The following is a 26,171-nucleotide window of genomic DNA, read 5'->3' on the forward strand; positions in this document are numbered from 1 at the left end:
TCCCTCGTCCACTAGTTCGATTCCACCGCAGTCAGACTTAGACCAGGTCCAGGTCGGGAACACTACCTGAATCAGGGCCCCGAGCACTCGGCCATCACCTGCTACCATCCCAGCCACACTGGCAGGAAGCAAGACCAAAAGCAGAGGAGACGAAACTCCAACCAGCTCTCTTGTTACCAGCAAAGCTCAAGGGTTCTTGCCTCTGCTTAACAGAGAAATAAAAAGCTGGGAATCAGCCGCAGGCAGAAAAGTTTTATTTGGGAAGGTGATCGTGAAAGGAAGAAAAATATAAAAGTACCTCCCAGAAAGGATCTGGGAGATGGAGTGTCTCTTGAAAAGACAGAGGAAGAGATGCCAGGGTGTCAGGAAGTGTCTTGGGTGTTAAGGTTCCCTGATCGCTCCTTGAGTCACTCAGCTGGGCAGGGGTCCCTCTGCTGGATGCCCCTAGGCAGACCTGCTGAAGGCTTTCCCCATTGGTGGCCACTAAGCAGTTAGGAACTGGCTGGACAAGCCCTGTGCTGCCTCTTGAAGGTGTTGCTCTCCTGGCCACCTGGTGAAGGACAAATGATGAGGTGACTGATGAATGATGAGGTGGCTGACAAATGGTGAGTTTCCTGGCAATCAGCGAGATTCCCTTCTCACTGAGGTATTGTCGGGATTTAAACAATATCCTGTTTGCAATACTCACGGTGCATGTAAGTGCGCTAGTGAGCCAGTGGCCCAGGGAGAATGGCCTCACAAGCCATGCCTCCTGGAAATGACAGAGGCGTTTAGCAGGCTTGGAGGGTCTCAATCCCAGTAGGAGGTTCTGCAAGCAACAGCCTACTTTGCTCTACCACAATGTTAGCTCCCAAAGAAAATTTCTTAACCACTGCATCTTTGTTTGTACTGTTAGCACACGGTGTGAAACCGAAGCACTTTAGCATTCAAGAAATAAAATCCCCTGAAACAAACCTGTTATGAGTATGTGTGTTTAAAGCAATGGCCACTTCAAAATTTAAAAATGGATTGCATGGGAGCCTGACTGAAAAGAGTGTGATTCACCAGGCAGAAAAGACCAGGCCCCAAGGTGCAGACAGGGTCATGCAGACTTTATTGAATAATGGCAATAACTTTGCTTATTTAACCATTGTGAGATGGCTCTGCAGTCACGGTAAGATCGAAGTACAACAGTGGAGACAGGGAAGCACAGTGGTTATGCATGGCAGACTCCGCTGGTTTAGTATGAAAGTTGGCTCTAATACTTACGGAAAAACTTGGACAAATTAATCTTGTTACCGAAGGCTCAGTCCCTTTCCCCAGTGCCAAATCAAAATAACAAAGACATAGTGTGAAGATGAAGGGAAGAGAAAGTTTAATATGTCAACAGAGGAGGAGGTAGCAGACTCTTGAGTCTCAAGGAGGAGAACTTGGGATTCTTAAAGGGGCCACGAGGAAGAGGCAGCGAGTGACACGGGGAACAGAAGAATGGCTACTGGCCAGGAAGTAGAAGCCGGTTGGAGTCATAGTCGTTGTTTGACACATTGCATGTTCAACTCAAGTCCACGTTCCTGGTTGGTTAGTAACGCCATCTGCACTCTTCAGGGAGTTCTTATAATGACATTCAGTGCTTTCTGGCCTGGACCTGGAATTCCCCTACCCAGATATAGAAGTACCTTCAACAAAACTCACCAAGACAACCCAGACCTCAAAGTGTCAATATACTGAAGAAGCAAATAACTTCATGAGTCCAGTGATTAAAATTGGATAGGGAGAGCTATACCACCCTCTCAATTCAGAGTGTTTATTGTAGTGCTGTCAAAAGGCAGAGCAAGGGGTTGGCACTACCTGCAATGCTGGCATCCCATGAAGACATCAGTTCAAATCCAAGCTGCTCCACTTTCATTCCAGAGCCCTGCTAATGTGCCTGGAACAACAGTAGAAAAATGGCCCACATCCTTAGGGATCCTGCACCCACAGGAGAGACCCGGATAAAGCTTCAGGCTTCAGCCTGATCCAGCTGCTGTAGCCATTTGGAGAGTGAGCCAGTAGATGGAAAGTCAGCCTCTCTCTCTCTCTCTCTTCTATCTGTCTTTCTCTCTCTCTCTGTCTCTGTAGCTCCACTGCTCTTTGTTATTCTGCCTTTCAAATTAATTAAGTAATTAATTAAACCTAAAAAAAAGAGTAGGGCAAAACTCCCTTCAGCTAAAGAGGCAGCCGGGAGCCTGGGGCCTTGCGCTGCCTAGCAGCTGCATGCGGGGCAGTGCTGGGACCCGGCTTGATGTCAGCGCGCTTCGTGTGGAGTATGGTGGCAATACCACCTCACAAGATCATGCTGAAGATTGAGTAATTACTTGGTTGAAGAATAGTACCTGGCACATTATAAGCAGTGCAAAATCATTGTCATTATCGGTTTAGCATTTCTTTAATGTTGATTTATATTTGACATCCAAATAATTGAAGATTAACAGATAGAAATAAGATAATTTGTACTTGGTACTAAGACTAAGGAACAAAAATCTCAAACTGGTCTTAAAAAAAAAAGGAGATTATGCTAAGAGAACTTGGGGAAGTCAGATTTCTAAGGGTGAGCCTCAAAACAGTAGAACCAAGAACAGCTCAACCACACTCTCCCCATGGCCTCCCACATCAGCTTCACTTTTTCCTTTGTCTCTACAAAGGGGCTCCCTGCTCTCTGAAGCCCCGACTGCCAAAGTGGGGCTGGTACACTGAAGACCTCATACACGCTATTCCAGCAGCCCAGAGGCTGGTTCACTCGTCTTAGTTCTGGCTGCAAAACCTTCCCAGGAAAGGCCTCCTGACTTCCATCCCTGAAGCACCACGTGGCTGAAGGAGGACGGCTGCAGCCTGCACTCCACAATCCACTTTACCATCTACAAAACAACATTTTTACATTAAAAACACAATGACTTAAGGACAAAAATAAAGTTCTTCCTCTGCTGTTATTCCTCAGCTTGTCTCAAGAAACACAGTAAGGCTCCAGGACCAAAAGTTAATCCCAGCTTCCCAGAACTGCTTGGCACCAGGACGAGAACCGCAGCTGAAATGCCAGGCCCCTGCTCCATAAACTGGGTTTTTGCAGGCAAAAACCACTCTAACTTGTGCTGAAAAGTTTCTGTAATCTGTTAAGCACGTGCATATATGGTGCATGTGTGCACATCTTTTTAAATGACATCTTCAGAACTTGTATTTTCATCAGAGAAGCATTGTTTACTTCAAAATATTTCCTGATATGCCATAATGAGACATCGTGTTTCTCTCTTGTTGGCACAGCTCTTAGTGCAGGGCCTGGAATACAGATGTGTTCCAACAAATAATTCTCTAAAACACCAAATGAGTGGAAGAATAAAAAAAGAGAGACAGTCTCTCCAGTTCTATCAGTTACAATGCAAAAGTAACCACTCAGGAAATAAAACAAGAAAGCAAGAGTGGTGCTGTTCATGAAAGCTTCGCCATTAGAGACAAACACACAATGCTGCCTCGTTGGAGATTGCTCTTGGAAGAAAAGCACTATAGAAAACAATACACAACAACTGAGGGAGGTCAGGTGTGCCTTATGAGGCAATCATATCCATTTTGTTTGCCATGATAAGAGTTTTAACCCACTACAAGAAAATGTTCTTTCTTCTTACATGTGTTCAGTGAAGCATTTGGAATGAATAATAAAATATTTAGCATTTATAATGTTTTAAAAGAAGCAACAAAGATGGCAAAAGTGTATGATAAATGCATGCATCAAAATGAAACTACTTGGATCCAGTGTGCCTAAGTACTATAAAAGTGTTACTTGATTTGAGGAATTTATTAACAGGTATAAAAAAGATATTTTCCTTTTTATTCATGGAACCAAGCAAAGACACTCTGAAAATAACAAATCTAATTTTCCCATGTGTGTAATTTTATTTAACTTTTATTCTCATATCCTGCCACACTTGAAACAAATCAGAACACACAGCCCTTCATAAGAAGTAGTTTCAGGCCATCTTCTGCTCTCATCTCAACCTCTGGCAGCACGAGCCCCAGTCGAGGACGGCCCAAGGCCTTGGGTCTCTACACCCGCCTGGGGGACCCGGACGAGGCTCCGGGCTCCTGGCTTAGGATTGGCTCAGCTCCAGCTGTTGTGGCCGCTTGGGAGTGAATCAACAGATGGAAGATCTTCCTCTCTGTCCTCCTCTCTGTCCTCCTCTCTGTCCTCCCTCTCTGTCCTCCTCTCTGTATATCTGACTAACCAATTGAAAAAAAAAAGATGAACCGCATTCATACTATAGTACTTTGACAAGCGGTGGTGCTTTTTACTCTTATACAATTAATTCTTCTAAATTACTGAGCAATATGTTTAAGATCTTTTTACCCATGTGACTGCTTCTAATTTCCTTGGTATCCATGATGACTGATATTTGTGAGCCAACTAATAAAGTTTTGGATATGACCAGTAGGAGGCTAATGACTTTGGAATCATCATCTCATTTACATAATGTATTCATAAATTAGAGTCAACTCCCTTCTCTGCATACTCACAAACACACACATATTTTAAAAAATTATTTTTATGTTTTTTTTTTGAAAGGCTGAGTTGCAGAGAGAAGGAGTAAGTGGGAGAGACAGAGCTTCCATCCACTGGCTCACTCCCCAGCTGGCTACAACGGCCAGAGTTGAGCCAATCCAAAACCAGGAGCCACGAGCTTCCTCTGGGCTGCCACATGGGTGTGCAGGGTCCAGGCACTTGAGACTTCCTTGGCTGCTTTCCCAGACCATAAGCAGGGAGACAGAGCAGCGGAAAGTGGAGGCTTAGCAGGTACATCTTTCTCTCTCTGCCTCTTCCTTTCTCTGTAAATCTGCCTTTCAAGTAAAAGTAAGTTAATCTTAAAAAGAGAGAGAGAGAGAGAGAGAGAGAGAGAGAGACTTAGGTCCCCAGTCCAGATGTTCAAGGATGTGGCACCAGCATGCACTGGACCCTGGGGAGAACTTCATGCAGGTATCATCACAGCGGTGAGATCGTGCAAAAGGGAGTGATGACGTCAGAGAGGAGTCATAGCTACAGAGATCGGCCAGGTTTGCACTTCAGAGAGAACTCACACTCACGTGAACTACCTGCGTCCCATCTCAGAGCACACCCGCAGCGCCCAAGGCCCTCCCGCCAGGCACCACTCCAGTACTTCACATGGGCAGCGGAGACTCAGAGCCCAGCCAGTGAATTCCTGAGGCACAAACCACAGCCCCTCCACAGAGCATAGCTTCCACTCTTGCAAAGGAAATTTCTCTAAAATAACTGAGCAAAACATTTAACAATAGCAACAATAGTAAAAACTAAAAGCTCTTAGAGAAATTTCTTCAGCTATTGGAAAATACCTAATTAAAATCCCCAACTACAATAATATTCATAAAAAAGCATTAAAAAAAACTCCTTCTGAAGTTAATTTCTCTTTCCAGAAATGTATTACTCTAACAGTTCTAAATTCATGGCTACCAGGCCATACTGATTTCTGTTGATGAAATTTCTTTAAAAAGTAGCATTACCTTCCTGGAATAATAACATATCACTTAATAGACCCAAAGTTAAAAGTTCTTCCAAATTCAAAGAAGCCCTTCTTATATCATGGAACGTAAACTCTATGACAGAACAATGACTGAGCAATCTTTTCCAGGCAAAGGATATTTATTTCTCAGAATCTTCTTCAATCACACCATGTGAATGACTAATTCGTCAGCTCGCGAACCTGGCTAACTCAAGCCCTACTAATGAGGCTGGAGATGTCTTTGGACCTGCTGGTCATTTTATCCAAACAAGAAAAGCTTGAGGGTGCGACCACTTCTGACACAACGAAAGACAAAACAGAGAATCACTTGATGCATGAAACGTGATACTGGAATGTAGGGCAAAAACAGAATAAACTGCTAAACTGGGACCATAATGACAGCCAGATGAGACTTCCTCCAGGGTTTAAGTAAGCAAAAGTCAAACCAGACATTGAGCTCCAGAATGTGACCAGATGCTCATCCCCTCAGCACATTTCGTGGGATACTGGAAGTGAAAATGTGTCACCGGTTTTAAAATAGAAGTCATTAAGGACTGACTGGATTGCTCATTGAATCCATAGGTTGGCTTCATAAAAATGCATCTTGCAGTCAACTCTGCTGCCACAGACCTACTCTACAAAATTAACTGACACATGTTCTCCTGTTTACCATAAACACTTTCCTTGATATTCTTAAAATAAAAGATTTATTCATTTCTTTTGAAGAGGCATATTTACAGAGAGGGAGACACAGAGAAAAAGATCTTCCATCTTCGGATTCACTACCCAAGTGGCCATAATGGCGGAAGCTGAGCTGATCCAAAGCCAGGAGCCAGGAGCTTCCTCCAGGTCCCCCACATGGGTGCAGTGTCCCAAGGCTTTGAGTCGTCCTCTGCCACCTTCCCAGACCACAGGCAGGGATCTGGATTGGAAGTGGAGCAGCAGAGACAAAATCGACACCCATATGGGATCCCAGTGCTTGCAAAACAAGGATTTAGCCACTGAAGCATCATGCCAAGCCCTTCCTTGATGTTCTTTAACTAACCGCATCTCATTCTGAGCATTTTTCTCAAGGATTCCTTCAGGGGCTTGTACTGTAGCATAGCAAGATACACTGTCTCCAGATATGCCTGCGTTCAGCAGTAGTTTGAGTGCCCACTTTCCACTTCTGACCCAGCTCTCTGCTAATGCACCTAAGAAGGCAGCAGAAGATGACCCAAATGCTTGGGCGCATGTGTCCACTTGGGAGACCCAGAGGGAGTTCCAGGATCCTGGCTTCAACCCAGCCCAGTCCAGCCATTACCACCATTTAAGGAGTGAACCAGCGGATGGAAGATCTGTCTTCTCTTCTTTCCCTCTAACTCTACCTTTTAAGAAAATAATAAATCATTCAAAAATAAAAAAGGATTCTTCAACTGAAATACAAAAATTCAGACTCTGACATTGATTTACAATTTTCTGCATAATTTATAGTTAAATGCAGCACATTCTTTGTCACTTGCTGGGCCACCTGGCTTTCATCAGCTTCCGGACACTGCCTAACCTCACACCAGGTTGTCTAAGGAGGAATGACCACACCTGTGATGCTCGCTGCCCTGGGACCAAGTCAACAGCACTTTGAACATGGTTTTTAACTTCTTATTAAGATTTTCACTTGTTTTCTACACTAAATGAGGGGGCAAACTTAAGATCCATTTCATTTGTTTTTTACCAAACATGGCGGAATCAACATACCAAAGCAAATAAAAGCAAAAATCTTCTTACCTACCACGTGGTTTTATGGAATTATTCTGGTTTGGAAATTCAAAGGCACAAGTCATAAAAATCTCAACAGTGACAAATACAAAAGAAAAATCTTACAGTAGATCGCTGAGAAGATATATCAAAAGTATTTGAACATGAACATATATCAGATGTTTCCTGTGAATTCTTGAACATCTGCTGTAATCATGTTTTTCCAAGGGAAGTCACACGGATGTTCATAGCTGAATAAAGATTTCTTCCCAAGGTCTCATGAAGGTGTTCTTAGTAATCCTAGCACAGGGTTTTCTCTCTGGTGTAGAAAATGGAAAGATTAGAGACATAAACCAAAGATGAGGTCCTGAACTTACACCCGCTCCTTACCCTACCATGTATTCCATTTAAGTGTCCATGCGGGCTCTTAAAGGAGCATGTGTCTGGTTGTCTCTGGTACCGTGGGTTTATCAGTTAACTCATATGCAACCAGATAATGTTCAATTCATTTTCAAGTAGATAATAAACTAGATTTTACTTCTATAATCATTAACAATCATATAAACTTCCCAAAACTAATCCTGTGAGCAGCTCTGGCATTTGAATAGAACAAAAAGCCCATGAAAATTAAGAATTAGGAAGCATTTCAACACAGCTTGTTATGCTGTTTAATGTCTTCATTCTGGACCTGAATCAAAGTATGCTTCACTATGAGTGAATAATATACTTGTTGGTAGCCTTCAAACACAATTCTCCACACATGTAGACCCCTCCAGAACCTAAGACATTCACTTAGGTTCTGTGTAAATCCATCTTGGTAAATGGATTTTGTCAAAGATGTCTTCCTGTCCACATACTTAACAATCCATTGGCCCCAAAGTGATTCCATTTGGAAGTCAGCCCTTACAACGAAGCATGGTGCTGTGGCAAGCTGATACTCAGCCTACTGTACCAGCATTCTGTGTGGGTGCCAGTTCCTGTCCTGGATGCTCCATTTCTGATGCAGCTCCCCAAAAATGGTCTGGGAGAGCCCTGGAGGATGCCCAAATCCTTGGATTGCTGCACCCACAAGAGAAACCTGGAAGCAGCTCCTGGCTCGTAGCTTTGGATTAGCTCAGTTCCACTCATTTCAGCTTTTTGGGAAGTAAACCACCACATGAAAAGCCTCTCTCTCTCCCTCCGTCCCTCTCTCTCTCCCTCTCCTTCTTTCTGTAAGTTTGCCTTTTGAATAAAAATAAGTAAATCTGAAAAGAAGTAAGGACATTTTATCTGATGAGGCAATGTGACATGATTTTGTTTACAAGTCTTCTTTGCCTGTTACACAGGAAGACAAGAAGCCACATTTGTCCCTGTGCAAATGTTGAAGAAAAGGTGATGTGGTGGTGCAAAATATTCCCATGAACCTGTAAGTATGCCATCCAAAATTGAAGATGAACACAGTCTTTGTTCCTATGGTATTGATGAACAGCCAGGCACTGTGAAGGGATGGGCTCAAATAGCTGGATCCCTACTGTTCATGTAAGAACTAAATTGAGTTCCAGCCCCTGATTTTAGCCTGCCCCAGACTTGGCTAGGGCAGGCATCTGGGAGTGGTATAGTGGATGGAAGAGAACTCTCTCTCAAGTAATTTCCTTTAAAAAAGAGTTGTGGGACAAGGACCATGCCACCAGTTAAGCCTTTTGCAGGTGAAACCTGCTTCCCACAACACAACACTCCTGGAAGCAAGTCTCTCTTGCACTTCTAATCCTACTTCCTGGTACAATGTCTGAAGGCACCGGAAGAAGGCCCAAGCACTTGGGCTCCTGTCACCCACACAGGAGCCCTGAGTGAAGTTCTCCTCTGCAGACTTTGGCCTGGCCCCACCTGCACTACCAAAGGCCTTTCAGGGAGCAGACCACCAGATGGAAGACTTTTCTCTCTTTTCCTCTTCCTCACTCTGCCTGTCAAATAAATAAACAGCTTTAACATTTTTAAGGTTTTATTTCACAACAGACACTAAAAATTGTAGACATTCTCTCACTTTTCAATGACATTCAAAGGCTTAGACATTCAAAGTCTTAGGACTGTATCAGTACAGTGACCAATTAGATCAGCACAGGAGTTAAGAAAGCTCAATCCTTCGAAGACAGGAAAATTGGTAACATTTCCAAAGAATTCATAGACTAAATATATCACAGCACTCTTAGTAATCACTTATTATTACGAAAAGTACATTTGAGATAAAGATAAGGACAACAAGATAAAAATTCCTAACTGGTGCCAATACCACGGTGGCCAAGCCTCTACCTGCTGTGCCAGCATCGCATGTGGATGGTGCTTGGTGTCCTAGCTGCTTCACATCTGATCCAGCTCCTTGATTATGACCTGGGAAAACAGCAGAGGATGGCTCAAGTCTTTAGGGCCCTGTACTCACCTGGGAGACCTGGAAGAAGCTATTGGCTCCTGGCTTCGGATTGGCCCATCTCTGGCCATTGCATCATTTGGGGAGTGAACCAGTGGATGGAAGATCTCTGTATCTTCTCTCTATAACTGTAACTCGGTAACTCTGCATTTCAAATAAATGTATATACACTTACATATTTATAATAAACATACATTCATATGTTTTTCTTTCATCAATGAGAAAATACGTAGTGGCAAACAAATGCAAAGCATTAAGGAGAAGGCAGTGTCATAGAGGCTAGAGAAAAGAAGTTGCAAGATTCCAAACAGCTTACAACGTAGAGGGGGAAAGATTAAGATGTATAGAAGGTGAAGTATTGATTTCCACTAGATAAGAACTGAAGCTGATCTGGTAGATAAGCATTCGAGGCTAAGCTACATGAATTGTAGCAGCTGGCCTTGTTCACTTCTCTGAGGTGTTTCTTCATTTGCCTCATCACGAGGATCGAGGAAGAAGCTATTAGCGCAATGCCTGAATTGAATAAGCACCCATGGAATGTCTATTGTTACTATGTGCCAAATGAAACATGCAGTTGTGCCGGTCAGATCTTGGGACTGGAAAGGAGGTACTGCGAATCAGCAGGCCATGGAAACTTCACACAGCTCGAAGGAATTCAACGAGAACAGGGGGAATGCTGAGGATACAAAGAGGTCAAGACCAACGGGAAAGCGCTTCAGTCTCCCACACAAGGAATAAAAGTCGCACAGCACGTCTGCTACTCTGGTCTACGAGTCAAATGTGGGCTGCAGTTCACTGTAAAAGGAAGTAGAGGTCAATCTGAGGGATTTGGACAAAAAGCCTAAAAACCTCTACTTCGTCAGATAGTAAACGAGCTCGCTGATTTTACAGATTTATAAGAATATTCATACAAATGTATGGAATTTAGTTTTTGATGCTGAATTCAAGAATAAATTGACCAGCACTGCCCGAGCTCAGCTCCAGCCGAGTTTGGAGCTGGAGAAGGGTGTGTGGAGTTGGCGATAAAGAAAGACACAGATACTGTCACTTGGTGCCCTCCTGCTACAGCTCAAGAAGCTGCCCTTTCTATTTACTTAGACGCATCACAAGCCTCCGCACAAACGTTTGATTTTACTGTCTTTAACTTCAGAACTAAGACAGCATGCGCAGATGTTCAATTAATTTTTACTTCATGGTCAACCAGGTGCTCTTAAAGATAATTCTGTAAGTTACTATAATCAGTTCCTTTAAAGCAAGCCATTATTCATTCTTCAGAAGTAGCCATTAGGTGACAGCCAGAACTCCAAGGTCAAAGCACAAATGGTTGCCTGCTGATCAGTAAAACATTCCTATTACATTTTATTTTCATAACTTATCTATCACTTAATGGGAGAAATACATCAGAAGAGAAAAAAAATAAAGACCTAAGACAAAAAGTTTCAAACATTAAATCCTCCTACAACTGCAGGCCCTACAACCTCATAAACAGTCAAACAATAATCAAAAGTATATCTCTGATATTAATAAAATCACCCTATAATTCTTATAGTTAAGAAAAATTATAAAAGCAGCTAAAACAGTTACATTTTCTGTGCTCTAAAGAGTTGTAAGGACAGGCTAACCTTTTAGGGTCACAGTAGCAGTTTCGGTTCATCCTCCTATCACTTTCATTAGCTTGTGAGATTCTTATCAAGCCATTTCCCAGAAGGCATGCTATATGTCTGAGCCAGATTCCAGGGCAATGGGTAGTCACACAATAAGGTGTCCAGAAATGGCCTGGGCTTAATTGTACTTCTGTGTGCAGTTAAAGGCCCACTCACCAGGACATTAGCAATAACATTAACTCCCAAGCTCACATCAGTTACAAAAGCCATCTCACAGGGGCAAACAACAATGCCTCAATAGATCATAGAATTCTTATTGGGGTGGCTGAGTGTCCATGCAAAAAGGGGGTGAAACCATGTCAAGGTGGCCAGAGAGACATCCTCTGGGCCCTGACAAACAGCTGGAAGCTCCCCCGGGCCCTGCCAAACAGAGGAGCTATTCTCCTCCCACCTTCATGTCATCCACTCTTACTGCACGGACCCCAGCACAACACCATGGCAAAGCCTTTCACCTGTGGCACCAGAATCCCATGTGGGTGCCAGTCACATCCTAGCTGTTTCACTTCCAATCCAGCTCCCTAGGTGTGGCCTGGGAAAGCAGCAGAAAATGACTCAATGCTTGGGTCACTGCATCTATTATTTGATTTCCTCAGTATAGAAACAGTTAAAAACTAGGTCTAAAAACAGACATGCAGCATATCTAAGTATAGAAATATGAAAGAATTTGCCATCTTTTACCAATAAAAGTAGCTTTCAACTTCAATGCCCAATCTCTCACAGCTGGGAATCATAACACCTAAAGTTAGCACTAGCCAGAAATAAAACCATGGAGGAAATATGCCTTTTTTTTGTTCCCTCCTCTGACGCCTCTAATTCTACCCTCATGTCAGCATCCTGCCAGAACAAGGCTGCCTTTCCTGGTATCCTGCAGTCAATGCACAGAGCTCTCACTTAGAACTCTGTCCTCCGTCCTTTCCTTCAGTCCAGTGCTCAAGTTCTTGTAAATCAACTGAGCCCAATCTGCTGCATTCAGCTGTATTCAGAAGAGTGAAAAAGATGATGATACATCACACATAGCAAAGTATGGGAACTGAGGGTTCCACATTTTAACAGGGATGCTTAAGTCAGGCTGCTTTTAACAATGCAGAAAAGTTTCACTGTGGAGTGTTAAGACCAGAAGTGTCTTTGAAGAGAGCTGCTTCTCAGCAGAGTGCCCTTAAATTAATAATTCGGTTGACATGAGTGAGTCCTGCCTAAAGGTGTAGGGGGGCAAGCCTGGCTAAGATTTCACTTGGGACACCACACCCCTTACCAGAGTGTCTGGGTTCAAATACCAACTAAGCTTAAACACACACACACAAAAGTTATTTATTTGCATTGGAAAGGCAGATCAGATTTACAGAGAGAAGGACAGACATAGAGAAAGATCTTCCGTCCTCTTGTTCACTCCTCACAACGGCTGAAGCTGAGCCAATCTGAAACCAGAAGCCAGAAGCCTCTTCCAGGTCTCCCACATAGGTGCTCAAGATTTTAGGCCATCCTCCACTGTTTTCCCAAGCCAGAAACAGGAAGCTGGATGAGAAGTGGAGCAGTGAAGATACAAATCAGAACTTGGGGTACCTGCACTTGCAGGCAGAGGATTAGCCAATTGAGCCATCACGCTGCCCCTGGCTATGCTTCAAACTGCAGCATCTCACAGATGCACACTTTGGGAGAAGCAGGTGATGGCTGAAGGACTTGAGTCCATGCCACTTACCTGAGACAGCCAGATTGAGTTCCCAACCCTGGCTTTGCACAATTCAGCCCTCAGCTGTGGCAGGCATTTGAGTGAATCAGGGTCGTTTTCTCTCTCCTGCCTTTAAAACAAAAATGAAAATAAACAAAAATCTTTATATATTTGTTCAAAAGTGTACAACTGTAGGACCAATCCTGCTCATAGTTTTGTTTTAATATTTTCATTAAAATTATCAACAGATTAAGATACCCTTGAGGTCTGGCAACAAGTTGGGGAGATTGAAGGAAAAGCAAATTCTAGTATACAATATTTCCTTGTGATTCAAGGTTTCAATCAGGAATATTAGCCTTGACTTCGGTATTAGCAAGTCTATGGCAGGGAGCACAGAAGCGTGTACACGTGTGTCTAGAGTTGGGTCATGTTCCAAAGACACAAGGATATCCTGAGATTGAATCACTTATTTCAGCCTTCATAATTCTAGGAATTAAAAGATTCACTTTGTTTCCTTCTTGGGATATAAGTACTTGGAATCTCAGATAGCTGCTAAGCTCAGCTTAAAAAATAGATCTGGAAAACCTTGACAATAATTGGTCCTTCAAAAGTGTGGCTTATATTTGAAGCTGTGACTTTGCCATTGGAAAACTGAAATTCTCCCAATCCTCTTGTTCCATCAGAGACAGGACAGTAAGAAATAGGGGGAAACTCAGCTCTCTGCTCTTCCCCGGTCAATCCACACACTCAATTTCGCCCTGAATACCTGAATTTCCTGGAGCAAGTTAGCTGTGTTCATTTCCGTTTTCTATTTAGAATATTCAGAATATTCAGATTGGGGTAACATGATTGTGAAGATACAATTTATTTGCTTTAAAAAATATGCTATTTGAGGGGAGTAAACCAGAAGACAGAAGATCTGTGTCTCTCCTCTCTGTGGATCTGCCTTTCCAATAAAATTAAATAAATGCTTTATATATATATATATATATATATATATATATATATATATATATAGTTTATTTGAAAGACAGAGAGAAAGAGACCTGAAGAGACAGAGCCCTGCTGCCCACTAGTTTGCTCCACAAATGGCCAATACCAGCCAGTACTAGGCCAGAAACCCAGAACTTGACCCCCTGCTCCCCTGTAGGTGACAAGGACTGATGCAACTGAGCCACCATGTGCTGCCCTGTAAGGTACTGCGAGGAGGAGCCCGGGGCCCCAGGGAGAGCAAGGACTCTAACTCAGGCTCTGCAGTAAGGTACGTGGACATCTCGAGTGACATCCTCATCACTAACCGCCAACAGTTCCCATTGCCTCCCTGCCTCTCTTCTCCTGCCCATCATAATGCAGATTGCTTTAAATCCCTCCTATAACCATTCTGCTAAGAACTTGGCATCCCTGCACCTTGAGGCTGCTGTGGTGCAGAGCTGAGGCCACATTGAACAGTGAGTGGGCACAGGAACCTGGCACCTACTTCCTAAGTCTGCTTTTATTCCAAGGTAGATCTGTAATAGAAGAAGATTTTCTCTCCAAAGGTTGTATCCTAAATGATTCTGTATTCTCGCCCCTTTGTCTAAAAGAGAAAAAGGATGTCACCTAAGTTGGGAAGCTACTCAGGTTACAAATCTTCAGTATCAGTTTCCCCACACCACCACCTTTATTTTGACTTTGGGAACTACTGTGAAAGCAGTTTTGTGCAAAATATTGTCTGGTCACACTTCATTTTTTAAATATTGATATCTATAATAGCATGCTGATGATTAACACAAGAACTTCTTTCTTTCCTACAATTTATTTGTTTGTTTGAAAAGCAACCATGGAGACTAAGGAGAAGAGAGAAGGAAACAGCCAGAGAGAGAGAAAGTGAAAATGACAGCGTCTACCCACTGACTCACTCTCCAAGCGGCCTCACTGACCAGGACAGGGCCACGCTCGAGCCAGGAGCTTCCTCTGTGTCTCTCAGATGGGCATCAGGAGCCCAAGCACTTGGGACAAACTTTGTTGCTTCCCCAGGCGCATGAGCAGGAGGCTGTAAGGGAAGTAGGTTAGCAGGGACTTGAATCAGCACCAATAAGGGAAGCAAAAGCTAAGAAAATATTGTTTTTTCTTATGAAAAGTCTTATTCTTTTCCATACAAATTAAACAAAATTTCGTATGAACAAGTTTAAAGCAAAATTATGTAATGATTTTTACTACAGAGAACCCCTATTTTAAAATAAATCAGTTGGTAAGATACGCAACATTAAGCACTCTTCTTTGAGTAACACAAATCTGTACTGCAGGGAGTCTTCACAGAACCACTTCTCCATCGAAGACTGTCCTGCTCCCCAATTATTAGCTCAGTTTCCTAGTGCACATGGCAGACATCACTCGAATTTTCAATAAATTCCATTGAACTAGTTTTGAAATCAGATATAGCGAATAGTAGGTGGTAGAGATCCCTTTGGTATGACTCATTCAGTGGGTTTAGGCAAATATGTAACAACATCTATCCCCTCCTCTGGTATGGAACAGAGAATTTATACTGCGCTGAAATTCCTCTCTGCTCCTTACAGCCATCCTCCCTCCTTCCAACTCCTGTAAAGCCACCTGTGTTCTCACTGTATAAATTGTTTTGCCTTTTCTAAAAGGTCACATTATAGGTGTAATCATACAGTAGGTGGCATTTGCAGCTTGGCTTCTCTCATTTAGTAACATGCACTGAAGTTATCTCCAAATTTTGGCATGGCCCGATAGTTCACGTCTTCTAGTGCAGAAAAGGACTCAATCATCCGTATGCAATCCAGTTCATCTATTCACTTGCCCACCTAAGGACAGCTTGGCCACTCGCAGGTTTGAGACAATAGTGAATAAAACCAATTTAATCATCCCTGTAGAGAATCTTGTGTGGACTTATAATGTTCACCTTCGTTGAGTAGACACCATGGAGCACAATTAATCATAAGGTAAACGTAGATACAGTTAATGGAAAGCAGTCGACCTGTCTTCCAATGTGACAGCATCATTTGTTCTTCCCGCTAGTCTCCACATCCTCTCCAGAACTTGGTCCTGCCAGTGTTGTGGACTTTGGCCATTCTAATAGGTGTGTTGTACTGTCCATCGTTACTCGGACTATCCATTGTTTGAGCATGCTTTCCTTCCTGGCTTCAGCATGTCCCACTGATGGCACTGCTCACTAGAATTTATCACACAGGTCACCTTTTCTAGCTTCTTGGTGCTTTGCACACGTTAAGTGCTTTCCTATCTCAAGGCCTTTGCACTTTCTTTGTATGGCTACATTCTTCTAATTATTCCCTAAAGACAATTTTTTTCAAAGCTCAAATGCCATCTTCGCAGATGATTCTTTCTGAGCATTCCACTTAAAGAACTCTCATTTGGAGGCCAACATTTTGGCATGGAGACTAAACCACTGCCTGTGACCACGGCATCCTATACGCGCATTAGCTTGAGTGCTTGGCTGCCCCACTTCCAGTCAGCTCAGGCTAATGGCCTGGGAAAAGTAACAGAAGGTTGCCCAAATAGAAGACCAGGCTGAAGCTCCTGACTCCTGGTTTTGGCATGGGTGAGCGCTGGCCATTGTGGTCACTCAGAGAGTAAGCCACCAAATGGAAAATCTCTCTTCCTCTCTCTGTATATCTCTGTCTCCCTCTCTCACTCTCTGTAGCTCTTTCAAATAAAATATTTCTAAAAGGAAATTAAGGAGAATCCCCCCCCCCATCACAATAGCCCTCTTCACCTCTGCATCCATTTTTACTTCTTTACCATCAGTTACCATCTAGAAATGTCTGCGTTTCTGGCGGAAGTAAACGTGATTTCCCAAGAACCATTCCCAGCTTTCTCTGCTTTCTCTCCTCTATAGCCAGTCCTTTCACACTGGGTCTTCGGGCTTTCCACATCCATACTTCACTATCACTTTTAAACTGTCAAAAATATAAATCTAGATATAGTTTCTCCCCATTTCTGTCAAGTACAGCCCTATTCCATTGCTCCCTTATAGAAAATCCCTAAAACTTAAATTCATCATCCCTATATCTTCTTTTACTTTCCATCCTTCCTGGAATTCACTCTCAATTCTGTGCTTTTCATTCCTCCAAAATTGCCCCCACTCAACTGCAATAATCAAGTGCCAAGTCCATTTGCATCCATTTGTGTTCGTTTACTTAGCTGTCACATTCAGCCAAGGCAATTCCTTTCTCCTGCTTGAGGTACTTCACCCTTACGCTCGTGGTTTCTTCTACTTCTTGCTGCGTGTTCCTATGTTCCTTCGGAGAGTCCTCCTCTCATCTCCAATCTGTTGGCCTCAGCAGACCTCTCTTCTATCATAGATCTCTCAGAGATGGCTTTCTACTCTATCAACATGCTGCCAATTCTCAACTATTTATCTGCTTCCTAAGCCTCCTTTAGGACTGCTGAAGACAGCTGCTGAAGCAACATCTTCACTTAGATGTCTCAAAGGCATCTCACACCTCATGTGCCTGACAAAGGACACGAGCCCTGAACTCTTATACCACAAGACCATCCTTCTAACCGCTCAAGCTACAAACCTGTCACCCTTCTGGATGTCCGCTCTCTCCTGGCACTCCTCACGCAACCACTGTCATCGTCATCTGGCAGCTGAAACCTGAGAGCTGGAGAAGAAAAGGACTTGTCTAAGACTCTCCTCCACAGTACACACAGACTGTGCCAGAAGCAGTACAACTCTCTTCTGGTACTGCTTGAATGCTAGCCGGGAAATGAGTCATCCAGGCAACCACAGAGAATAGAAAATATTCCAATATTCCAAAGGTTCTCTGAGGCAATGCAGCGATAACTCTCAACAAATACATTGTCTACTATATACCACATTTTCCCAATTGAAAAAAGAAATCGGTGCTAGAGTTTTGTGAGCACATTGACAAGAGGACAATTTATCAAAGATTGATGAGGGCTTCTTCTGTCCTTGGCCAGGAAAAAACCTGTACCACGCTGTCTAAAATTCGTATGAGCAGAATAAATGCTCTTACCAGAAGTGACTCTCACAGACGTCATCTGGCCTTTCTTCCGCTCCACTTCCCACATGACTTCCCAAGCCTGCCGATTGTCAGCGTATTTACAAAGCTGTGGGAAGACACCAAGGGCTCCTTTCCATTCTTCCTTCCCACCGTGATTCTCGGATGCAAACATTTTCAGTGTTTCCAAGATGTTCTCTCTCCAAACTGTTTTGATGCTTTACCCACAGTGTTTTTGTTACACATCTCTGCCTGATGTCAGGCCTATCATTTGCAGACTGAACAAGAGGCCTCCAAAGCCACTGGGTTCACTAAGTACAAACATGATTTACAAGCATGATAATGGGCTAGTTCCTTAAAAGGAGATTATTAGGACGAGGGTATTCAGTTGTTTCCCTAAAGTTTTTGCAGCATTTTGTTTTTAAATCCCAGCATTTAGCTTCTTGATCCTTTAGGAGATAATGGCATTCCTATGTCTTTCAGGGCTAGTAGTAGAATATTGGGAAAAGAAGACAAGTCATTGTCATGACTCAGAATTGGATTGTAGAATACATTGTAAACGCAGACAACATTCTGTTACAATGGTTTAATAATCCAACAAATTTTTAATTCATAAATGAAAAGAACCTTTTTTTTACATTTCTTCTATGCCATGTATTCACCCATCCTTGAGGAAAAACACTATCCTGTTAAAGTCAGCTGCTAGTTCCTCTCCTCCTGAACATGAAATCTCCTTGAAGCCATGGCTGTAAGAAGAACCAAAGGACTGTCCCTGTCCATCCTTAACTTCACATCAGTAGTTGCATTGAGCAGAACCGCTCACCATGGTCACTCTTGGTTATTGAGGATTCTAAACTGCTAATCAACGTTTGCCACACTCTTCGATTCAGACGGGGAATTAACACAACCACCTGCAGCTGCGTTTCTCAAACATCGACCATGCAGTCAATCAGTACGCTCACGTTGCTGGGCCTGCATATTAAAGCAATTAGGCAGCTCCCGCTCCCTCCACGGGACCATGTTCAGAACTACGGAGTGCTCCATTGTTTTTCGACTCTGAGCTTCCTCATTGTCTTCAGGTCCATCCTCATCAAAGCCTTCCTGGAATCAAGTCTGTCACTCCTCCTTCTATCCAGGCTTGCTCTCACATTCTGCTCACACTGAAAGGTGGAGCTAGGGGCCTGGTGCTGTGGCATGGCACGCTAAGCCTCAGTCTGTGGTGCCAACATACCGTATGAGGGCTGGGTCAAGTTCCAGCTGTTCCACTTTCGGTTCAACTTCCTGCCAATAGCCTGGGAAAGCAGCAGAAAATGGTTCAAGTCCTCAGGCCTCTGAATCCATGTGGGAGACTCAGAAACTTCTGCTTCCTCATGTCAGAGCAGCCTAGCTCTGCCGATTGCAGCCATCTGGAGAGCGCACCAGAGGATGGAACAGCTCTGTCTCTCTCTCCAGCAAGCTTCGCCTCAGAAATGCTCCATCTCCTGCCGGCAGCACCAGCCTTGACTCACAAAGTCTCTAACACATGGACCATGGAAAGATATTCAACACCCAAACTGATAGCCAACTATTAGAAGTAGCAGAATGATTTAAAAAAAAGTAAACACAGGAAGCCTGGATTCCTACAAAGAAGTACCAAGGCTTGCAGCTTGATGTCAATCACCCCATGTCCACATCCCTTAGAACGTGGAATATAGAATCTACTCGAAAGAGATAAGTTCAAATGTGCAGTTTAAAGCCCCAACACTACTTTTTTTCTACTGTTAACTTTGATTAGCGCATCTGTCATCACTCAGGAACTCCCGGTAAGGAACACGTGTGTCCTCACTGCTAACGTGGCTGCCGAGGGAGGCCGGGCTCTCGCGAGCAGGAGTAGCACCTGTCAGGTCTGACTCAGCCCATTGGAACACCGGGAAGCCAGAGCTTCGGTGGCTCGGAGCAAACTCAGCTGAGACTAACCTTAAGCACAGACACTTGCTCTTCCGTGGGCTCTGAGAAGCCAGCACTGATTCAGGAAGGCGTCAGCACCAGTGAGTCAGGCCAGCTGCTCGCCTCTGCTCTCACAGTGCCGACATAGCTCTTTCCCTAAGGAAGAAACTTGGAGCCTCTCGGTGCTGCACCTTAACTCATAGAGAAACCCAGGGAAGGGATACCAGCTTTTCATTCTAGCAGTTCAAATCTCCAGTTACAAACCGAAAAAGTAATAATTGCCTTAAAAATACAAAAGGTCCTCCATAAAGAATTTTTCTTATAAGTAAACTATTGCTCACATACAAAGCAGGAGCCGTATTACCTGCAAATATTTTTGTGCCTCCTCTCATAATCATATACTAGTTACAAGTCAACTTTGTTCTTGGAAGCAAGCACGAAGATGGAGGCAGGCATTTAGCTACCCTGCGGTGAAGTCAGCCTCCTCTGCCCCAGGTCAGAGTCCTGGGGTCTGATATCCAACTCCAGTTCCTGGCCCAGCTTCCGGCTGAGGCAGATACTGCCAAGTCAGGGCAGATGGGTCACACGTGTGGGACAAGATTGCCTCCTGGTTCCCACACAGCCATGGCCACTGGGGGCGCTAGCGAGTGAGTCAGCAGACAGGCCCTCCCCAAGTCTGTCCAACTTGCTGGTCTGTCCAACTTTTTTTAAGATGTATTTATTATTTTTATTGGACAATCACATTTACAGAGAGAAGGACAGAAAAATCGTCCATCTGCTGGTTCACTCACCCAAGTGGCTGCAGCTGGAACTGAGCTGATTCAAAGCCAGGAGCAGGAGCCTCATCTGGCTCTCCCAGGTAGGTGCAGGGTCTCAAGACTTTGGGCCATCTTCCACTGCTTTCCCAGACCACAAGCAAGGAGCTGGATGGGAAACGGAGCAGCCAGGATACAAACCAACGCCCATATCGGATCAATCCCAGTGCATGCAAGATGAGGACTTTAGCCACTAGGCTACTGTACTGGACCCTGTCCAATTCTTTTTTTAATTAAAATTAAATTATAAAGAAACGGCTGAGGAAGCTTAAGAAAAATACTAAATGTAAAGTCCTGATTTTCCTTGTTGGGCAGAAGGTACATGGAAGGACCTTCTCTAAGTCGCTGCTAATTTAAAGGCCATCTGTGACATTCATTAGCACATGGATCATGCAGTCATTGCAGGGATGCTCACCCAAATGGAGAGAGCCCCCCTTGCCTTAGGACAGGGATGCTGTCTGCTTGTTACTGCGATTACAAGATTGCTTCTCCCAGCATGCTTCGCCACAAGCTCCTACAAATGTTACAGAGCTTTCTAAATTGGGGTGATCTAAGCGCTCATTTAGCAAGCATGCAGCAGCGGGAGCCATGTGGGAGACCACGGGCCAACTGACCCGCATCTCAGTGCTAACACCAACGCCATTTGCCAACACAAAGTATTTATTTATTGACTCCAAAGGCAGAAAAATAGCATGAGGGAGATATTCCATCTGCTAGTTCAATCTGCAAACTCCTGCAGCAGCCATGACCGGGCCGTGCCAAAGGCAGAAGCCGAGAAAGCTGTTAAGGTTTCCCTGTGGGTGGCAGGAGCCCGAAGCCACAGCTCATCGAGTGCCACCTCGTAAGCACGTTAGGAGGGTGCTCTACCGCAAGGAGAGGGGCCAGCTCTTCACCTGCCACTCATGCGTGACACAGGCCCCACACGCAGCAGCGCAACTCCCTGGCCGCAACACCGACCGACCCCAAAAACCACTTCCTAGTCTGAGAGTTCAAAGCAAATAGCAGTGTCAAGCACTAACATTAGTCCATGCAAGCTGTACAAAGGATTCATAAAACCCGCCTATGCTCCCTGGAAGAAACACTGAAGTCACATACATGGAATTGTAGGGAAGTAAGAGCAGGGTCGAGCTCATGGATTGACTGAGTGCCACAGGCACACACGCCTGAGTGCTGAATGCGAGCCACTGAGCAGATCACCCTCGGGAGGCGGCGTTCAGCCGAGGCAAGCGGCACAGCCAGTGTGTAGCACACGGACAAGCACACCGACAAAGCCTAGCACATGCAACCTTAACAACACACTCAAGGCCAAGATCACCAGAGAGAAGCTGCTTGTGTGCCCCTGAACTGTGGCAAGGAGAGCGATGTTTCACCTTGAGTGTTCTTGTGTAAAAACTCATAAGCCCAGGGTAATGGTGAGAAAACATCCGTCAAATCTAAAATGCCTAACCAGAATGCTGAATATTTCCAGATCATTCATCACAAGAAAACATCAAGGAACTTTCCCAGCTTGGAGGAGACGAAGGACACACACTGGGGTACAGGCTATGGCGCAGCTGACGAGGATGCTGCCTGTGATCCGCTCTCCCAAACACACACCGGCTTATGCACAGGCTGCGGCACTTCCCATCCAGCCCCCTGCGAACGGCTAGGAAAGCAGCGGGGGATGGCCCCAGTCCAGCGCCCCTCACACACATGGGGGACCTGGAAGAAACCCCTGGTTCTGGTTCCTACCTGGTCCATCCCTGGTTGCTATGGCCATCTGGGGAGTGAGGCCATGGATAGATCTCTCTCTCTCTCCGTCATACATATATATATACACACACACACATATATAAACACACATATATGCTATTCAAGTACATTTAAAATCATATTTTAAAAATTAAGGGCTGCTGTGATGAACTGGTTAATTGCCCACCTCTAAGCAATAGGATCCCATACAGGCGCCGGTTCGTGTACCAGATATTCCAGTTCCCTGCTTGTCGCCTGAGAATGTGAAGTTCCCATTTCCCGCCAGATGAACAGATATTTTTCTCTTTAGAGAGCGGTTGCCTGAGGATGCTAATAGGCACCACGCTTAGACACAGAATTGCAAGCACATTGCTGCAGTTCAGAGCCACAGGCCCGTTTAAAGATGGATGACCTGCATGTCTGCAAACCAAGAACCAAGGGAGAGTAAGAGCCCGGTGGACGCAGCAACTCAGACGCACTTAAGGTCACAGGGACCTGGGCACCCTCATCAGCCAGGACTCACTATTTTGCACATATGCCGCCACCAAATACTTTTGTAAATTCATAGCAACTGGGCCCAGCATGGTAGCCTAGCAGCTAAAGTCCTCCCCTTGCAAGCGCCGGGATCCCATATGAGGGCCAGTTCTAATCCCAGCAGCTAAGCTCCCCATCCAACTCCCTGCTTGTGGCCTGGGAAAGCAGTCAAGGACAGCTCTTAGCCTTGGGACCCTGCACCCATGAGCTCTGGGCTCCTGGCTTCGGATCGGCACAGCTCCGGCCATTGCGGCTGCTTGGGGAGTGAATCAATGAACAGAAGATCTTTCTTTCTGTCTCTCCTCTCTCTGTTTATCTGACTTTCCAATAAAAATAAATAAATCTTTAGAAAAATAATAAAAATAAGATAAAATCATAGCAAGAGAATAAGCCTATGACTCCATAATATTTCATGTCTTTATTCCCTCAGTGCAGTCACAATGACATAGCGACTGTGGCCCAGGCGGCATTGCTTGACCACCTCCTCGCATTTCCCACTGTGGTAGTGCTAGAAATAGGTGGGGCTGTGTTGAGCAAAACCCAGCATCACCTCCAGGCAGAGACAGCGCAAAGCCCCAAGGCCCGTTGCAGATTTACTAGCTCCTCCTTGATGAATGTGGAAAATTGGAGCTGGCACAACAGGCAAGATGCCCCCTGACTCTGCCTCCGACCTGTGGTCTGCTGACCTGCCCTGCGCAATTGTTAAAACTGCTATTTCTGGATTGGTTTCTTCCAAGTCTCATTCGGCCTCACCCACTTCATGCAGCATCCTCTCATTGCCTTCTAGAAAGCGCAGTATGAAATACTTATGTCTTAGAAAAACAGCTGCCAAGTTACAGAGAAGTCTTACAAGCGTGCGCATACCTAACAGTGTCAGCCACATGGAAGAGACATAAATGCCACTGGATTGTTTAAAGACAAAACATCCAAGTATCAGAAGTCAGTTTCTCTGTGTTAAAAAATAAATAGGTATGTGTGAGATGGTGAAAGTATCTAAGATTTGCATAATAAAAGCAACGAAACTCAATGCCAAGGAAAACTGCGTAGAGGGCAGAATCTTACCAAGTACAACTAACAACTGGACAAGCAAAAATGTTAGCGTAACTTCAGCTGGCGTCTGAAACTACAGGACAGCATGAGTATGCTAACGCAAACGTGTGTGGGAATGGTTAACGTGCCTCACTCGGTGCAACGAGTCAGTATGTTTGGAATCTGAGCCGCTTGCACTCCATGTGACATGGGCGAAGCTGGGATGGCTGTAGGGGAAGCACACTGCAGGGTTTCCAGGACAACCAAAAACATTTGTATTTGCCAACTATCTTGATAGACTCCAGAAGAAATATAAAGCCTATTTAAAGCAGCACGCAGAACCAACAGAACTCCATGATACGTATAATCGTGCATGAAGCCAGCTTCCAATTCAGCCCCTTTCACAGCCTGAATTGCCAGATTTTAACTGCACATGGGAGCTGCGACCTAACTGCCACCATTAGAACTGTGATTTTCCAGCACCGAGTCGGAGGGACATTCTGGGAGGTAAAAACTGGGTAACCAAGAAAAAAAAAGTCACTCCTATGGCCAGTCCCTCACCCGGGAATGCAGGATCTGGTTGAGTGGGGAGAGGAGGCACGGGTCTGGGGTCCCCAGGAACCCACTCCACTCCCAGACTCCACCCCACTTGAAACACTTGACAGTAGGAAAACTGTGTTTCTTTCTGTGAGGCTTTTTAAAGATCCACTCCTGAGGGAACAAACCCAAACAAAATATGCTGGCTGTTCCTGACAGACTGAACCCACCGTTCTCCCAGGCTCTGCTGCCTGCCTTTGTATCTCAGAACAGAACAAGGTGTTCAAGCTCTCGCGGGATTCTCACGTGTTCGGTAACGAGATGTCTTGCACTGCACAGCGCTGACGGATGATGCGGAAAGCCTCTTGCCGGTCGTTCCATCGAGTGTTCAGGGAAATGTACAGAGTACTATTATCATCTAAATAGCACGCTCGGCGTCCCTGCCTCAAATTTTCCTCCCATAATTTTGCTCATTCGTTGAAATAAATGAATCCATGCCGGTGCTAGGCTGCTCCATCCCTATCAACACCTGCCAGAAATATTCAACCAATTTTATTGCATCCATTTGTGCCATCTGAGCCTTGGGCTTCCCTTGTGATCCAACCTCTAAAATGCCTTCGAGCGCACCTCTCGCCTGCACTGCCACAGCCCTGGGAACCACGCACCACTACCTGTGGCAGCCAATTTACCAGCCACACTTGAGAGCATTAACAACAGACCCAGGGTTCCCCCATGCGAATCTCACCACGCAGCAGCCCATCTGAACCTGCTGTTGTCTCTGCGTTGCCTGCAAGACCTCCCACCTTCGCAAAAGGTGTGTAAAGCCAGGCCAAACTCTCACTTACAAAATGTTCTCGAATGTCTAAAATGTCCTAAAATCAATTACAAGTTTCCTCAAAAGAGAAAGACAAAAATATTTGAGCCAAAGAGAAGTTAGGACACACTGCACAGAGAAGTAGGGGCTGTAAAGACAGAGGCAGAACCTGGAGAGCTGTGGCCACAGGTGAGAATGCTGGGCGCCAAGGGGAGCCTGGAAGGACAGCACGCAGGGAGGGCACACCTGCGACAGCCAGCCTTCAACTGCTGCTCCCCAGGCACGAGAAAACACGCCACCGTGGTCATTTCGGGTGTGAGCTAGTGAGTGAGAGCTCTGTGCGTGTGTGTCTGTCTCTTCGTCTTTATATCTCTGCCTTACTTACCTGATAAAAATAAAAATTAAACAAAACAGATGCTGTAAACCAGGACAGTCTAATAGCTCTTGTGTCGCCATCAGTCTATTCTAGACCGAGTTTCCATTCTAAAAGACAGTGATGTCCAAAAGGTGGCCGCCCATGCATATCCTCTGTCTTCCGGACCGAAGGGAGCAGCCAAGTCAGTGGCTGGTAAACCGATGCCCTGCGGGTGAACAGGCCAGGAGAGGAGATGCCTCCAGCATTCAGGTGGCAGTGGGAGACAGAATACATCACTCTGCTTTAGCATACCAGCCAATGGGCAGGGCTTTGTGTGTCAAACTGGGAACCACTGCACTTGCCTCATCTGAACCCAGGAGTGTTCCATAGCCTGTGTGTGAGGTGATGCTGTGTTCCTGCTATGGTGAAGCTGCATGCAAAGCCGAGGATGCTTTTCC

At 44.8% G+C, this 26,171-nt stretch overlaps 1 long non-coding RNA gene across 1 annotated transcript; it reads right to left on the reverse strand.

Moving 5' to 3' along the window:
* Positions 1 to 2,331: 2,331 nt before the first annotated feature.
* LOC131481310 (uncharacterized) lies at positions 2,332 to 24,628 on the reverse strand. The gene is made up of 3 exons (XR_009246221.1): positions 24,569 to 24,628; positions 13,012 to 13,111; positions 2,332 to 2,873 (listed from the first exon to the last, which is right to left on the reverse strand). It is a non-coding gene; the product is annotated as an uncharacterized LOC131481310 (long non-coding RNA).
* Positions 24,629 to 26,171: the final 1,543 nt, after the last annotated feature.

Source organism: Ochotona princeps, chromosome 10 (assembly GCF_030435755.1).
Source record: "Ochotona princeps isolate mOchPri1 chromosome 10, mOchPri1.hap1, whole genome shotgun sequence".
Classification (NCBI taxonomy): domain Eukaryota; kingdom Metazoa; phylum Chordata; class Mammalia; order Lagomorpha; family Ochotonidae; genus Ochotona; species Ochotona princeps.